Genomic DNA, 18,256 nt, shown 5'->3' on the forward strand with positions numbered 1-18,256 from the left:
GGATCAGGATGACCAGACTCAAGCCTGGACAGACCCTGTTGACCCGGGGGAGTCACAGCCTATTCCTGACACTCCTTCTTATCCTGTTAAGACTTCGCCAACAGAGGATACATTTGCGTTTAACGCATTAATAGAAAGGGCAGCACTGAATCATGATGTGGAAATGCATGCTGACCCAATTGAAGAGGACTTCCTGTTTGACACTTTCTCCACTTCAGAGAAATCAGTCAAGACATTGCCAATGTTGAAAGGTGTCCTTAAACACGCAGGAGACATTTTCAAGGAAACCACTAGAGCAAGAGTTGTTAACCCCAGAATCGAAAGAAAATACAGACCGGCGCCTGTGGACCCTACATATATTAAGGGACAGCTGCCATTGGACTCTTTGGTGGTATCAAATGCTCGTAAGCGTGCCAACTCACAGACCACTGGTGATGCTCCTCCTCCAGACAAGGAGTCTAAGATATTAGAAGCTTCGGGAAAAAGAGTAGCTGCTCAAGCAGCTAATATCTGGAGAATTTCTAATACACAAGCCCTATTAGCCAGTTACGAGAGGGCGCATTATGACACACTAGAGCAACTGCTACAACATTTGCCTGATGTCTACAAGGAGGGAGCAGAAACACTGATACAGGAGGGGAAACTCCTATCCAACGCATCCATTAAATGTGCGCTAGACGCAGCAGACACAGCAGCCAGGGCCATCAACACAAGTGTCATGCTCAGGAGACATGCTTGGTTATGCATCTCTGGGTTCAAACCTGAGATTCAAACCACATTATTAAATCAGCCTGCGAACCCTGATTATTTATTTGGTCCTGATTTGGACACAATATTAGAGAAGATTAAAAAAGACACAGAGACAGCCAAGTCTATGGGTGCCTTGCAGTCACAACAATTCAGAGGAGGCTCCTTTAGTCGCTCTGGTAACAGAGGAGCTGCACGAGGCCAGGCATCCCAGCAGACTCCATACAATAAAGGGAGCACGCAGACCTAAACAGTGACGCCCTGTCACTGCCCCCACACCATGTACACCGGTCGGGGGACGATTACAACAGTTCCTGCCAGTCTGGGAAAGCATTACCACAGACAGGTGGGTTAGACAACTTATTCAGTACGGCTATTGTCTAGAGCTAACCTCCACTCCACCCAACATACCCCCAAGACACCGTCCTATGTCCGCAGAGCACATACACTTATTGCAGCAAGAAGTCATCAGCATGCTGCAAAAAGGGGCCATAGAACTCGTCCCTATACAACAACAGGGTACAGGGGTATACTCGCTGTACTTCTTAATCCCCAAAAAGGACGGGTCTCTCAGACCAATACTAGACCTCAGGCCCCTAAACCAATACATTTTGTCAGAACATTTTCACATGCTCACTTTACAGCAGGTTCTACCGTTGCTCAGTCAGGGAGATTTGCTCGCAACACTAGACCTAAAAGATGCATATTACCACATACCGATACATCCAGCACACAGGAAGTATCTCAGGTTTACCATACAGAATCAGCACTACCAGTTCAAGGTCCTGCCTTTCGGGGTGACAACAGCCCACTGGCTTATCCAAGCTAAGTCAGCCAAGCAATGTGCCAGCCACGTGTCCCGCACTATTCACCTCCTACACAGCCTCAGATTCTCATTAAACTACACAAAGTCTCATCTCCAACCCGCCCACGTACAAAAGTACCTAGGAGCAACAGTAGACACTCTGGCAGCAAAGGCACAGCCAAACTCAGCAAGGATCAACAGCATTCAATTACTGATTCAGAAATTCAGACCCCAACACTCGCTCCCAGCACGGGTGTTTATGCAGTTGATAGGCATGATGGCCTCCTGCATCTTCATAGTCCCTCACGCGAGACTACACATGCGTCCGCTTCAGGAGTACTTAGCACAGCAGTGGAACCAGGCTCAAGGACAACTAAAAGACCTAGTGTTGGTGACCGGTCGCGCATACAACTCTCTGCATTGGTGGAACCCAAAAAACCTTTGCAGGGGATGACCGTTCCAAGAGCCTGTACCACAAATAGTGCTTACAAAGGACACATCTCTCCTGGGATGGGGAGCGCATGTCCTCCATTACACAGTGCAGGGACTATGGACGACACAGCAAAGGAAGATGCACATCAACCTGCTGGAACTGATGGCAATCTTCATGGCAATGAAGGCGTTCAAAGTACGTTTGTGCAACAAAGTCGTGTTGATCCGGACGGACAACATGACTGCCATGTACTACATACAGAAGCAGGGAGGGACACACTCTCCACAGTTGTCACATCTAGCGCAAAGCATGTGGAAGTGGGCCATTCAGAGAAACATCTTCCTCATGGCGGAACACCTCCCAGGCAGGGACAACCAGATGGTGGATCTGCTCAGCAGACACAGCCACCAGATGCACAAGTGGGAGATACATCCCTCAGTGCTACAACTGTACTTCCAGCAGTGGAGTCACCCAGAGATAGACCTGTTCGCCACAAGGGAAAACGCAAAATGCCAAAACTTCGCCCCCAGGTTTCCATATCCGCAGTCTCAGGGCAATGCGATATGGATGAACTGGTCAGGCAGGTTTGCGTACGCTTTTCCCCCAGCCCCGCTCATACCACTAGTGGCATGCAAACTGCGACAACACTCAATGACACTCATCCTAGTTGCTCCAACGTGGGCGAAGCACCACGTTCCTAGAACTTTCCGTGGTGCCTCATCAAAGGCTGCGATTAACACCCAGTCTTTTAACGCAGAGCCATGGAGACATTCAGCACCCAGATCCCCAACAGTTGAACCTTGCGATCTGGCTCCTGAAGTCATAGAGTTTGGTTACCTGAACTTGCCTCCTGACTGTATGAATATTATCAAAGAGGCAAGGAGACCTACAACCAGAGCATGCTATGCGGCAAAGTGGAAACGATTTGTCATCTATTGTAACAATAATGACATAAATCCGCTAGATGCATCAACTCAAAACATCATATGTTATCTGTTACATTTACACAGATGCAATCTAGCCTACAGTTCCATACGTATCCATTTAGCTGCGGTGGCACCTTATCTTCAGAATAGGCAGCACCTTTCACTCTACAGAGTACCTGCTATTAAAGCTTTCATGGAGGGACTCAAACGAGTGATTCCTTCAAGACACCCACCTTCACCTGTCTGTAACCTGAACGTGGTTCTAACCAGACTGATGGGACCACCTTTTGAACCTCTACACTCGTGTGAAATACAATTCCTAACGTGGAAAGTGGCTTTTTTAGTGGCGATTACATCACTTAGAAGAGTTAGTGAGCTGCAAGCTCTAACTATTCAGGAGCCATTCATCCAAATTCATGCAAATAGGGTAGTGCTACGTACAAACCCAAAATATATGCCTACGGTGGTATCCCAGTTTCACATCAATCAAGCTATAGAACTGCCAGTGTTCTTCCCAAATCCAGATTCAGTGGCAGAAAGAGCTCTACATACCCTAGATGTTAAAAGAGCTCTCCTGTACTACATAGACAGAACAAAACATTTCAGGAAAACTAAGCAACTGTTTGTTGCCTTTTCACCACAGCACAAAGGCAACCCCATTTGCCCCAGTATTGGAACTTTCATAGATTCCCATGCTTTGTATCATTCCCCGTCGTCGGAATGGGAGCCTCTGTAAATAGAAAATACCTTAGTAGTAAGCACAAAGTGAAAAAATAAGCCTAGGCCTCATCTCATTTTGTAGCTTATCCACCTCTTTTTGCAAAAGAGACCAAATTCTTGCAGTAGCCAATCAGAGCAGCCTCACCCCATAGAACCTTCCTGAGAGAGCCTCAGATTTTCTACCGCACGTTGTGCAAGGGAGTCTCCATTGAGCCCTGCTCACTTTTCTTCACTTCTTAGTATTTTTCTTCAACTTGTGCCTATTTTTTTTCGTCATGTCTGACAAAGAGAAGAAAGCACTTTCCAGAGCATGTGCTACTTGCTCAAAAAAAAGGTTGTTTGTTGAGGACAAACATGAAGACTGCATATACTGCTTATATCCGGATCATAAGGCCACGGACTGCAAGATTTGCAGAACCTTCTCCACCAAGACCTTGAGGGACAGAGAGGGACGTCTCCTCACTTGGCTCTCTCCTCACTTGGCTACAGAAAATGAAAGACCGCAAGGAACTTATGTCTTTTGACAGTGAGGGCTCCTCTTCGATGGTGTCATCAAGAAGGTCGAAAAGGAGGGGTAGGTCTCCCCCTACTACATCTGATGAGCCCCATGTCAAGGCCTTGTCTGGGACCTCAGATAGGTCTGATAGGCCTGCTTCTCAAAAATATCCTCACCACGATGAAAAGGAGAGGCAGGGAAAGCTTGAGGAGTCGAAGACTTCAAAAAAGGCTAAGAAGATCGTCCCGTTGACTTCACCACCCTCTGACAAGGATAGAGGGGTGAAAAAGCCTTCTACCTCGACTCAGGAGGTCGTTTCAGACAAGAAACAGCGTTCGTCGACGGTGAAAACCACAGGTACGCCGACGATTTCTGTCAAGAAAGACTTGTCTGTAAAATTAGCCTCGTCGACGGGCTCGTCGGCGACGGCTACGACGACGGCACCTGCGCCGTCGACGATGTTTAAGACGCCTGATGCCTGTTCGTCGTCTACGAAAATGACTTTCTCCACGTCGACGACTATGACGACGAGAGTCGCTTCGACGACGAGGACAACGTTGACGACGACCACGTCGACGACACCTGTCACCTTGCTGTTGACGACGAGTTCGTCGACGGTCCCATCGACGATCCAACCATCGTCGACGATGACAATCTCTCCGTCGACGACTCAATCCTCGACGACGAGCGCAGTTTCTTCGTCGGCGCCTCCGTCGACGAAACAGTCACTGAAGATACAACCGTCGTCGACAATTCCGCGACGACGTAGTCTACGACTGGAAAAATTGTTTTTTCACACAGAAAGAGACAAATAACACCGGAAATGACATCTCCACGGCAAGTCCAGCGGTTTCCTCCTACCCTATTGCTGGATGAGGATTTTGAAGAAGAGGCTTATAGCGATTTTGGCCAGGCTTTTAGCCCTTCTGACTTACAAGTAAAAATACAAGACATCAGTTCTGAGGAAGGGGAAATGGAGCAACGACAATATGTTCCACAGGATTATTATGAACAACAGGAAATGCCAAGCATGCAGGTTCCTTTGCAGAAACCTCCACGTCAATCTCAGCAGGAGATGGTGGCGATGCCATCCAATCTCATCTCTGATCTACAACTAATGTTGCAGGACCATCGGAGGCGATTTCCTACTCCTCAGGAGGTTCAACAGGTACGCCCTCCTACACCTCCGCCTCAGTTATCACAGCCTGTGGCAGGACACTCTTTGCCTTCAAGAGGGCGTGACACAGAGCCCGTAGAACATCCACAAGAGGTGGTGCCCATTCGGGATGATACAGATGATGATAATGCCTCATCGGATGTAGATCAGCAAGTGGACCCTGACCAAGACCAGAACGTAGACTGGAATCAGGATGACCTTCGAGATCCAGACGTCACAGGGCCTGATACCGCAATCTCTCCTGCAGCAGATATCGGAGGCTTTCACAACTTGATGGAACGAGCTTTCCAGGAGATTTGGTCTTCCGGTTACCACAGTTCAGTCCGAATGTTTTTTGTACGATTTCAAAGAACCATTCCGGAAATCCGTACGTTCAATCCCCATCATTGAACATGTTTGGTCTGAAGACCTAAAAGCTATGCAGAATCCGGCCACGGTCCTCCCGGTGCTCCCCTGACTGAAGAAAAAATATAAGGCGCCAGAGGGCAGCCCGGCATGCCTACTAGGTCAACCAAAACCGGACTCGGTCATTTCCCAGGCCGCATAGAGTAAATCTAAAAACTGATCCATGCCGCTAACGACGCCACCGGATAAAGAGGGCAGGCGTTTGGACAATGTTGGAAAAAGATTCTCCACAATGGCCAGCCTCCTCGTTAGGGCGGCTTATGATTTGGCGATTCTGGGGACATACGATCGCCAGATGTGGTGTGACCTCTCCCCGTTCGTGGAAGAACTTCAGGATGCATTAAAGTATGAGGTAAAAAAGATCTTACTGGAAGGAGAGCGAGCCTCTTCTGAGGTAATCGACTGCGCTATGGATATAGCAACTACGGCCTTGCGAGCGCTAGCCAGCGCTAGCCGGCTCAGCAGTTCTAAGACGCCAGGTTTGGTTGAGAGCCACGTGGTTCAGACAGGAGGTACAAAATAAAATTCTAGATCTGCCTTACGATGGGGAGGTGTTATTTGGCAAACACGTGGATGACGCCCTACAGGACATAAAGAAAGATACGGATACGGCCAAGTCCTTAGGAACTTTACAATACCGCAAAGTGCCCTTCAAAGGACCAAGAGGAAGAGGATTCTCCTCCTATAGAGGCGGCAATCAGCACCGCTACTCTTCCAGCTCCCAACCTGGCCAAACATACACACCCCAGTATTCTCAGAGGGGTTCTTTCTCTCGCCAGCCGCCGAGAGGACGACAAGGGCAGCAGAGGAGAGATAATACCAAGAGACAATAGCGGCCAGGTGGCTCTTTCTACTGTTCCTGTGCCCTCATTAATTCCAGTGGGGGGCAGGAGTGCCCATTGCCTCAACAACTGGATGGTCATAACAACAGACCAGTGGGTCCTAAACATCATCAAGAAAGGACACCTGTTGGAGTTCCAAGATCTTCCTCCAACGAGAGCTCCAGACGCCTTTACACCCAAACATCCGAAACTCCTTCATCTCAAAGCCCACCAACTCTTCACCAAGGGGGCAATAGAACCTCTACCTTTCTCCCAAAAGGGGAAAGGGTTCTATTCCAGGTTCTTCCTGGTTCGGAAGACGAAGGACAAGTGGCGTCCGATCTTAGATCTACGGCAGCGCAACACTTATCTCATCCTTCAGGATGATCACTCTTCAGGACATCCTCCGCCTTCTCAATCCAGTAGACTACATGGCGACCCTAGATTTGGAAGACGCTTACTTCCATGTACCCATTCATCCAGCTCAAAGGCAGTACCTTCTATTTACAGTATTTACAACAAGGGGTGGTGAGGGACAGAGTCTCTGAATAAAGCAGAAAACTCTCACCCAGTCAAGAGATCAGGGCTAGATCCAACACCGTTTTTTAGCTCACTGCACCATCCCAGTTTCAGAACCTGGCTGTATGCAAATTAGTCTGTTCCTGTCCCAGTGCATGATGGGAACAGGGCAAACCAAACTACAAAAGCCAATTCTTACACTGGGAAGGAAACAAGCTCCCGGGGACCGGTTTCTGGCATTACAGCCGTCTTCGGCCCGGTTTGCTTGAATCCTGATGGTGCAATGAGCAAGGGACTCATGTCTGAGTATACCCTTCCACGCTTAGGGTGGACAAAAATATTTACAACAAGGGGTGGTGAGGGACAGAGTCTCTGAATAAAGCAGAAAACTCTCACCCAGTCAAGAGATCAGGGCTAGATCCAACACCGTTTTTTAGCTCACTGCACCATCCCAGTTTCAGAACCTGGCTGTATGCAAAGTAGTCTGTTCCTGTCCCAGTGCATGATGGGAACAGGGCAAACCAAACTACAAAAGCCAATTCTTACACTGGGAAGGAAACAAGCTCCCGGGGACCGGTTTCTGGCATTACAGCCGTCTTCGGCCCGGTTTGCTTGAATCCTGATGGTGCAATGAGCAAGGGACTCATGTCTGAGTATACCCTTCCACGCTTAGGGTGGACAAAAATATTTACAACAAGGGGTGGTGAGGGACAGAGTCTCTGAATAAAGCAGACAACTCTCACCCAGTCAAGAGATCAGGGCTAGATCCAACACCGTTTTTAGCTCACTGCACCATCCCAGTTTCAGAACCTGGCTGTATGCAAATTAGTCTGTTCCTGTCCCAGTGCATGATGGGAACAGGGCAAACCAAACTACAAAAGCCAATTCTTACACTGGGAAGGAAACAAGCTCCCGGGGACCGGTTTCTGGCATTACAGCCGTCTTCGGCCCGGTTTGCTTGAATCCTGATGGTGCAATGAGCAAGGGACTCATGTCTGAGTATACCCTTCCACGCTTAGGGTGGACAAAAATATTTACAACAAGGGGTGGTGAGGGACAGAGTCTCTGAATAAAGCAGAAAACTCTCACCCAGTCAAGAGATCAGGGCTAGATCCAACACCGTTTTTTAGCTCACTGCACCATCCCAGTTTCAGAACCTGGCTGTATGCAAATTAGTCTGTTCCTGTCCCAGTGCATGATGGGAACAGGGCAAACCAAACTACAAAAGCCAATTCTTACACTGGGAAGGAAACAAGCTCCCGGGGACCGGTTTCTGGCATTACAGCCGTCTTCGGCCCGGTTTGCTTGAATCCTGATGGTGCAATGAGCAAGGGACTCATGTCTGAGTATACCCTTCCACGCTTAGGGTGGACAAAAATATTTACAACAAGGGGTGGTGAGGGACAGAGTCTCTGAATAAAGCAGAAAACTCTCACCCAGTCAAGAGATCAGGGCTAGATCCAACACCGTTTTTTAGCTCACTGCACCATCCCAGTTTCAGAACCTGCCTGTATGCAAATTAGTCTGTTCCTGTCCCAGTGCATGATGGGAACAGGGCAAACCAAACTACAAAAGCCAATTCTTACACTGGGAAGGAAACAAGCTCCCGGGGACCGGTTTCTGGCATTACAGCCGTCATGATGCACTGGGCCAGGGTCAGACTAATTTGCATATAGCCAAGTTCTGAGCTGGGATGGTGCAGTGAGCTAAAAAACGGTGATGGATCAAGCCCTGATCTTTGGACTGGGTAAGAGTGGTCTGCTTAATTCAGACACTCTGTTCATCACCACCCCCCTTTTCTGAATCATGTTTGTCCACCATAAGCGTGGAAGGGTATACTCAGATGTGAGTCCCTTGCTCATTGCACCATCAGGATTCAAGCAAGCCGGGCCGAAGACGGCTGAAATGCCAGAAACCGGTCCCCGGTAGCTTGTTTCCTTCCCAGTATAAGAATTGGCTTGGTAGTTTGGTCTGCCCTGTTCCCATGATGCACTGGGCCAGGGTCAGACTAATTTGCATATAGCCAAGTTCTGAGCTGGGATGGTGCAATGAGCTAAAAAACGGTGATGGATCAAGCCCTGATCTTTGGACTGGGTAAGAGTGGTCTGCTTAATTCAGACACTCTGTTCATCACCACCCCCCTTTTCTGAATAATTTTTGTCCACCATAAGCGTGGAAGGGTATACTCAGATGTGAGTCCCTTGCTCATTGCACCATCAGGATTCAAGCAAGCCGGGCCGAAGACGGCTGAAATGCCAGAAACCGGTCCCCGGTAGCTTGTTTCCTTCCCAGTATAAGAATTGGCTTGGTAGTTTGGTCTGCCCTGTTCCCATGATGCACTGGGCCAGGGTCAGACTAATTTGCATATAGCCAAGTTCTGAGCTGGGATGGTGCAGTGAGCTAAAAAACGGTGATGGATCAAGCCCTGATCTTTGGACTGGGTAAGAGTGGTCTGCTTAATTCAGACACTCTGTTCATCACCACCCCCTTTTTCTGAATCATTCTATTTACAGTAGGCAAGAGCCATTTTCAATTCAAAGTACTGCCTTTTGGTCTCCGGTCCGGTCCGCTCCGCGGATCTTTACAAAGGTACTGGCTCCGGTGGCAGCCTTTCTCAGAAAGCAGTCTTTCGAAGTCTTCCCATTTCTAGACGATTGGCTGCTAAAGGCTCCTTCTTTCCAAGAGGCGTCCAGGGCAGTCACGAGCTGCAGACAGCTGTTCGAGCAACTGGGCCTTTGGCTCAACAGAGAAAAATCGATTTTGCGCCCCTCCAAAACAGCGAAGTTTATGGGTGCTGCCTGGCTTTTCCTTCGGAAGAGCGCCAAACCAAGCTAATTCTTTCAGCTCGCCTTCTACAGACACGGAAGTTTCTGTCAGTTCGCAAATACAAACCGCTTCTCGGATCGATATCATCCTGCATACCATTGGTACCACACTGCAGGCTGCGAATGCGTCCACTGCAGGAACAGTTGGACAAACAATGGCGTCAGGTGACAGGCTCCTTCGACGACAAGATTGTCATCACTCCGGAAATGCGGAAAGCAAGCAGCTGGTGGTTGCTAAAAGATAATCTTTCAGTAGGTTTACCATTCCAACTTCCACCATCTCCCATGGTATTGACAACAGATGCTTCCATGGAGGGATGGCAGCGGTCCTCCAAGAACTAAAGGTCAGTGGTCATTGGAGCCCAGTTCAAGTCAAGTTCTACATCAATCTACTGGAACTTATGGCCATTCGTCTAGCCTTACAGGCTTTCCTTCCAAAGATCCGCAACCGTTCAGTGCTGGTTCGTACAGACAACACCACAGCCATGCACTACATAAACAAGCAAGGCGGAACGAGATCTTGCACCCTTTCGAAGGAAGCACAGAGGCTTTGGAATTGGGTGATCCAACACAACATCACCCTTTCAGCGGAACATCTGGCGGGAACACTCAATGCCACAGCGGACGCTTTGAGTCGTTAAAAGACTATCAGCCACGAATGGGAACTGGATCGGACCATTCTAGAGGAACTGTTTGCACGTTGGGGGATCCCAACCATCGATCTGTTTGCAACTCCCCGAAACGCCAAATGCCAGTCCTACGCAAGCAGGGTTCACCATCGAGAATCCTTGGGGAATGCGCTTTTGATTGCCTGGTACGGCGCATTTGTTTACGCCTTTCCTCCTATTCCGCTGATCCCGAGACTGATCCGCAAGCTCAAGGCGGAACCGTGCAGAATGATTCTGATCGCACCAGCATGGCCCAGGCAGTTTTGGTACACAGAACTTCTTCTCCTCTCCCAAGATCAACCAATTCTCCTGCGTCCTGTTCCGTCACTGTTAACAATGGCTCACGGACAGGTTCTGCATCCAGACCTGAAGTCACTACGATTGACTGCGTGGCTCCTGAGTTCAGAGAGTTCCAGGGTTTAAATCTTTCAGGAGAATGTAAAGACATTTTGGCCCAGGCCCGAGCGCCTAATACGAATAAAACCTATCGGGCTAAGTGGAAGAGATACTGCATTTGGTATCGGAGAGAAGGTCTACATCCATATACTTCTGCACCGCACCAACCCTTGCCTTACATCCTTTCTCTTGCGAAATCTGGATTGGCTCCTTCTTCTGTGAAGGTACATCTAGCGGCCATTTCTAGATTTAGACGATCATCATCAGGTCCTTCCCTTTGGTCTGCAAGGATCATTAAACAATTCCTGAAGGGTTTATTCAGGGTTTTCCCACCAGTCCGGCCTCCTCCACCAGCCTGGCATCTTAATTTGGTCCTGTCACATTTAATGAAGGCCCCATTTGAACCTATTCATAGGGCTGACCTGAAGTTTCTCTCATGGAAACTGGCTCTTCTCTTGGCCCTGACATCGGCTAGAAGAGTTAATGAGCTCCAGGCTTTCACAATTGAGAAACCTTTTCTACAATTCAAAAATATTTTCTCATCCTAAGGACAAATCCTAAATTTATTCCGAAGGTACCCTCAGAATTTCATCTGAATGAGCCGGTGGTCTTAAAATCCTTCTTTCCGCGGCCCTCCGCGCCAGCTGAAAGGGCTTTGCACTCTTTGGACATTCACAGATGTCTCAAGTTCTACTTGGAGCGAACAAGACTATTCAGAAAATCTTCCCAGCTTTTTGTTTCATTCAGTGCTCCACAGAAGGGGTGTCCAGTTTCTAAACCCTGCATTTCCCGCTGGATATCCAGTGCAATACACTTTTGCCATCAAGCAGCGAGGAAACCACTTCAACGAGCGGTTCGTGCTCATTCTACGAGATCAAAGGCTTCATTGGTGGCTCTATTCTCAGGTGTCCCGATCAAGGACCTATGTAGAGCGGCGACATGGAGCAGTGTCCACACCTTCACTCGCCACTACTGCTTGGATTCTTCTGTGAAAGAGGATGCAGCAGTGGGCCAGGCGGTTTTGAGGAACCTTTTCCAATAAGTCGGTGAGCTTTCCTTACTATCCTGCCTTCCTGTTTGCATATTTTGTATTACTTGTTATTATTTTGCTTTGTGATGCAAATGTGTATCTGTTTTTCTTATCAGGATTATGTATGGCATTTACAGGTACACATATTACAAAATATGCTTTTCTCTTTACTGCTAGCTATTCTGATACAAAGCATGGGAATCTATGAAGTTTCAATACTGGGGCAAGAAAACAAGTTACTTACCTGTAACTTTGGTTCCCCGGTATTGGTAACTTTCATAGATTCCCATGCGCCCACCCTCCTCCCGTGGGAAAGCTCAGCCTTATTGTCCTATGATGTGGCTGTTCACAACGGCTACGAAAATCTGAGGCTCTGAGGCTCTCTCAGGAAGGTTCTATGGGGTGAGGCTGCTCTGATTGGCTACTGCAAGAATTTGGTCTCTTTTACAAAAAGAGGTGGACAAGCTACAAAATGAGATGAGGCCTAGGCCTATTTTTTCACTTTGTGCTTACTACTAAGGTATTTTCTATTTACCGAGGCTCCCATTCCGTCGACGGGGAATGATACAAAGCATGGGAATCTATGAAAGTTACCAATACTGGGGGCGCAAAGTTACAGGTAAGTAACTTGTTTCCTTCCAAATCAGGTATAGCCAGATGGATTGTTAAGTGCATACAGATTTGTTATCAGAAAGCTAAACGCACATTAACAGTTCCCCCAGGAGCTCATTCAACACGCAAGTTAGGGGCATCCATGGCTTTCCTAGGAAGCATTCCTCTAGAAGACATATGTAAAGCAGCCACATGGACTACCATACATACATTTACCAAACACTGCTGTGTAGATGTACACTCCAAACAGCAAGCAGCTGGAGGACAGGCTGTACTCAAGACTCTTTTTCAGACTGCTCAGCTGACATGGGCAACCACCGCTAAGGGGGAGACTGCTATACATTCTATGCACAGATATGAATTCAGCAGCCCACATGCCTCGAACGGCATATGCTACTTACCAGTATGCATCTGTTCTTGGCATGTAGGGCTGCTGACATTCATATCGCCCATCCTTCTCCCCGGTGCCTGTCGCAGCGGTAGCACTCAGAATTAATCTCTAGCATGGACATCACTTACTGTATCATACTCCATCTCTGCCACAATGGCGAAAAACAATCTGAGGATGGAGAGGATGCCCATGCGCACTGTAGTCCGGGGGAGGAGCCACCTATCTCGTGATACTTCGAAGACTCTTCCAGGACAACAATGTGCAATCATCCGGACCCAACACTAGGCGGCGATCTATGCACAGATATGAATGTCAGCAGCCCTACATGCCAAGAACAGATGCATACTGGTAAGTAGCATATTCCTTACCGCTTCCGGGCTGGACCATAAGGGTCCCCGATCATCGCAAAGAGCGGGAACCTGGGCCATCCTAAGGGATGCCTGGCAGAGCCTATGGAGCATTTTACTGGATTTGTCGCCCCACTGATATATACATGCAACTCTAGGAGACCCGACATGCATGCATTCTTGGCCTCCTCCTAAAGCACCCTCTGATACTGTCGCTCGACCAAGCCCAGTTGCCGTCGCACCATTCCACCACCTTCTCCACGACCACGTGTCTCCAGATCCAACATCTAGGCATCCATCTGAGATGGCTCATAAAGCCATTGCCTGAGTTCTGCGGCACAGAAACTAATATCTACTCCTCTAAGAGTGTGTTTCATCGCTTTCCATAACAGGATTTTGGATGAGGCTGTCTCGGAGTTAAGGGAGAAATATTCTGCCACTGCGCAGTACATGTGTGTTTTATATACCGGGTATCTCAGGTGCCATGGTGAAAGTCTCCTTCTAAGGGGGGACATCAGAGACCCACATGAAGCCACAGCGCCACCGGGGAATGGCCCGACAACCCTCTAGGCAATATATCTATGACGGATACTCTATGGAGGTGGCTAGCCGACACCAACAAGTAATCCAGCCGAGAGGAAGAACTATGGACTGTAGAATTATATGTAAGGTATGTCTCGCCAGGGTGATAGGACTGCCAAGCATCCACCCATCCCATGGCCTCTGCCATGGATCGCTGCCGGGAGGCCTGCGCATCCCCAGCCCTCCCCTGTGCCCGCCACCAGTCACACTCTGGAACATAACATTTTTCCACTCTCCAGCAATAAAAGTCAATCCACCCGGCAGGGTTCCCCTGAGACCCTTGATGCGATCAACAAAGGATTATCCGAGGTGGGGGGCATAGACCCATCCCAACACCAGAGACTCCCCATAGAGTGTGCTAGTCACAAAAATGCATCTCCCCTGCATGTCCATACAGGTTTTCAGTGGCTGAAAGGTGATTCTGCAATGAATAAGGAGAGCCACATCCTGCAATTTTCCCCCTCACAAAACAAGAGTGGTATGTTAGTGTGAACCCAAATCGGGCCAGACATGGGACTTTAGACCCAAGAGAATGGGCCAGTAGAATCTGCTTTAGATATTTGGCCCAGAATGCGAATTGACTTGGTTATCCATGGACGGGGTTGCAGCCATATGGGCACTAGACCTGTGCAGGACAAGTAATAACAGAACTGTATAACGGAACCCCCCACCCAAATACCTCAGTAACAATCAAGATATCTGACGCCGACGGAGCCCAGAGCCAACCCCAACAGGGCCATGAGCCGGGCTCGTCCAATGAATCCCCATGTCCCTGCAACAACCAGTTGTCTCTCCAGAGAGCCTAAGGCTGAGGCAAGCCAGAGATGCAGCCAGGAATAGTAGGCCATCATCGCAAGCAGGTGTGAAGTGCAATGACCCCAGCGTCTAAGGCAGTGGCAGCCGCAGGAGCCACAGCAGGCAAAACTTCAAGCCCCTAGGCCGTACACATCTTTCAGTGTTCATCGGTTTAGAGCACCAGGAAGAGCAGAACCAGTGATGACTCTTCTTCTTTGGTTTCGTTTGTTGAGAGAGACGATCGCTGGAGGACGAATCTGAGTTCAGGCACTGTGGAGTATGTGGTTTAACTTAAACACTCATTTGTCCATGCAAATATTTCCTCAGGGTGTCAAACAACAAAGTTCAGGAATTGTATACCATTCGCATATGCGCAGGAAAAAGAAGCAGGCATGGGTGTTAAGTTCGCAAAGGCGTCTTTTCACTGCAACAAATGATTGGCGCTGTTGTTGGACCATCTTAGTGTAGTCCAGAAATATGATGATGCGGTGGGACTCAAAAAGCAACCCTTCTTGCTTTCGTGCAAATATAAGGATAATGTCCCTTTCGTGAAAATTGATAATTTTTGTTATGACAGGCTGTGCTCCGGGAGTGGGTGGGTTGCGGGGCAGACGGCTAGCCCGGTGTTAGTAATGTAGTGATCCATTGGGCAAGAAACTGGGCCATACTCTCTCCCTCTGAACCCTAAAGGTAGCCAATAAAACAGAGGTTGTTAGGGTGGGCGTGCCCTTTCGCATCTTCCACCCGAGCCTCCAACTCTTAGGTCACCGCCGTAAGTGTGTCCACTTTTTGTTGCAGTGAAGTCACGGTGTCTTCAACATTGGAAACTCTAGTCTCAGCCTCTGTGATGCGCTCTACCGTCTTCCAGAGGTCTTGTCACAGCAAATTTACATCAGCACCAACTACTCCAATCTTCGCTTCCAACATGGATTGGGTGATAGCAGCCAAAAGTGCTACATAGTGTGGTATAGACTTCTTCCCCCTCCTCCCTGGGTCGTTCGCTGCAGACCCGACTCCTGTGAACCTATCCATAATGCTCTGTTTCCCATTAGAGCTGGAAGGATTATCTTTCATCATCCTGGGTCCACTGCAGGCACTCAATAAATGAACATCCGTCTGTGGTGCTCGAAGGGCCACTCAGGCTCCAAACCGCTCCACTACACAAGTCTTGGGGATGGTCCGGGTATTCGGATCAAGTGCAGGGCCACGCCACCCTGGAAGAGTCAACACACACAATCAATCATAAGGGGGTTCGGTGGCAGCCTTCCAAAATTGCCAGTGATGACTAGGGAAGACAGTCCCAGACCACAATCCTCACCGAGGCTTAGCCTGGCCGCCTCTGCTGCCTAGAGCCTGCCCACACCTCTGCCTCCTAATGAGGGTCCTCCCCTGGGCGTGGACGTGTCCGCTGCTCCCTCATGGCTATGTCTCAGCTATGTGGGGCTGGATGCTGGCATCCCTTCATTAATATGTGCCGCGACCATCAGTGCTGGCGGGGTGGCCCTAGGGCCCCAGCAGGCACGGCGGTGCCACATGGGCAACGCCGCCCTAACGATACAGGAGGTCAGGCTCACAACACCTCATGCAGCCCTCTGTACATCGCAGCAACTCCGGCCCGCTCTCCTCAGGCGGGCTCCATTCACTGTGCTGCATCCCAGGGCGAGCGCCGCCCGACAGGCCCCACCAGAGCACTGTGTCATTCCGTAGGCACAGGCCAGGCCCCTTCACGATGGCGTTCCGGCCTACCGCGCCACAAAATAAGCCGCTATGGCTCTAGCCCTCGGCCAGAGCCGCAACGGGGTATCGATACGAAATTATGGTGGGAGGGTCCACGCACACCACCGTGGCACTGCCGCCGACTTCGCTATGGCCGACCGAGCAGTCTCTGGCATCTGCCACAGGGTCAGCTTGCCAGCCAAATCACTCCTCCATGGTCCGGGGCTTCTGCCTCACTGTCTCTCGTCCCCTCCGACTGCCGGGGTGCATTCAGGAATATTTTGCTGCATGTCAGGTAGGATGATGAAGGATTTGGATATGGGCTGCTGGAGCCTGCCTAAAGTGCATCTACCATGTTGGACCGCTAGGCTACAACCCCGCAAATGGGAATAATTTAAAGGTGAATAATCTGAAACTGGATACTGTATCCTCCAGAAAAGGTGTTACCGAAGGAACTGTAACTTTTTCATCACAGTTAAGCCAATTAATTATTGGCATATATAGAAAGCTCATTGTAAGTTGAAATGGTACATTGCATTCTTCAAAGAGTTGATATGCACTGTAATCTTCTAGCTTCCTTCTGGCTATGAGGTAAGGAACTCCGTAGATTTAACTACTGATTTGTTAGTTTGACACCTGTCTATAACAGGATTAAATACTTTGGCCAGTTCACCCGACAGGTCACACTATTTTTAATACATAAAATAAGGCCAGAAAGTCATTGGTCCTGGGCTTTTTTCATAAGTGATCATCTTCCAAGCACTGGCAATTTCCAATCCAGTGATGGGGCACAAACTGCTTCGCTATAATGTGGTTAATTCATAGGAGCTTAAGCTATGGTTAATTTGGTGAACGTTTTAGCTGTTTCTCAGCATTTAGAGATTCATAATTCTTCGAAAAATTACTGCACCACGAATAGAGGCCACGGCTCCTGTGTTGTTCTTTCCGAGACTGAAGGGAGGAATACGCCGGTGGAGTGTGCATAGTAGAAAGGGGGTGGCTACCCCTGCCGTGAGCCCGCCGATACAGAGGCAGGGGATCAGCTAAATCTTGTGTGTATATATATATATATATATATATATATATATATATATATATATATATATATATATATATATATATATATATATATATATATATATATATATATACATATATACATATATATATACATATATACATATATACATATATATATATATATAAAATTGGTCCTCCCGAGTATCTCCCTTTTTTGGGCTGTTGTTTCTAGTGTACCTAACCTAAGTGTCTGCAAGTGGACCACTGTTCTCCTGCCCTCTCTCATTCGCAATTGATTGTAAATGCATAATGTTGCTTCGAAGGAGTGCATTTCAAATCTGCACAGGCCATGTGTTGCAGCAAGGTGTTGAAAAGGAATGCAGTAAGTTCCTTTTTGAGAACTATGGTAGACTGAGCTAAGGTAACCGGCTAAATTGGCCAAAATTTCATAAAATCGGTAAATCAAGGAGACATGAAGCAGAGAAATGTAAAGCTGTTATTTCTTTGAAATCTTAATTTTGTATCTGGTTCCATAGTGCTGTGGTACTTCTGGTGCCCAAAAAAGCATTGAATCCCCAAACACAGAAACCTCAGTCTGTGCCAAACAAATGCTAAGCACGCAGAGTTTGGGGGGCATTTCATAGGTCTGAGGTCAATTCTCCTCTGTCCTGTACTCTTCTTTGTTTGAATGTTGCTCTGTAGCAGAGCGAGAGAGTTCCCCAGAAAAGATACTTGAAAAAAACCCTAAGTATTGCAATTTCAATCCTCTCTGTCCCTCGTAGTCGAAACGACTTCTCTGACACTGACCAGTGATTGCAAGGTACT

The 18,256-nt window shown here is 48.4% G+C and overlaps 1 protein-coding gene across 2 annotated transcripts in view; it reads left to right on the plus strand.

Moving 5' to 3' along the window:
• LRRC45 (leucine rich repeat containing 45) overlaps positions 1-18,256 on the plus strand; it is a 493,704-nt gene that overhangs the window by 234,901 nt on the left and 240,547 nt on the right. The gene's annotated exons all lie outside the window — the stretch shown is intronic.

The sequence above is a fragment of the Lissotriton vulgaris genome, chromosome 7, assembly GCF_964263255.1.
Source record: "Lissotriton vulgaris chromosome 7, aLisVul1.2, whole genome shotgun sequence".
In the NCBI taxonomy this organism is placed as follows: Eukaryota; Metazoa; Chordata; class Amphibia; order Caudata; family Salamandridae; genus Lissotriton; species Lissotriton vulgaris.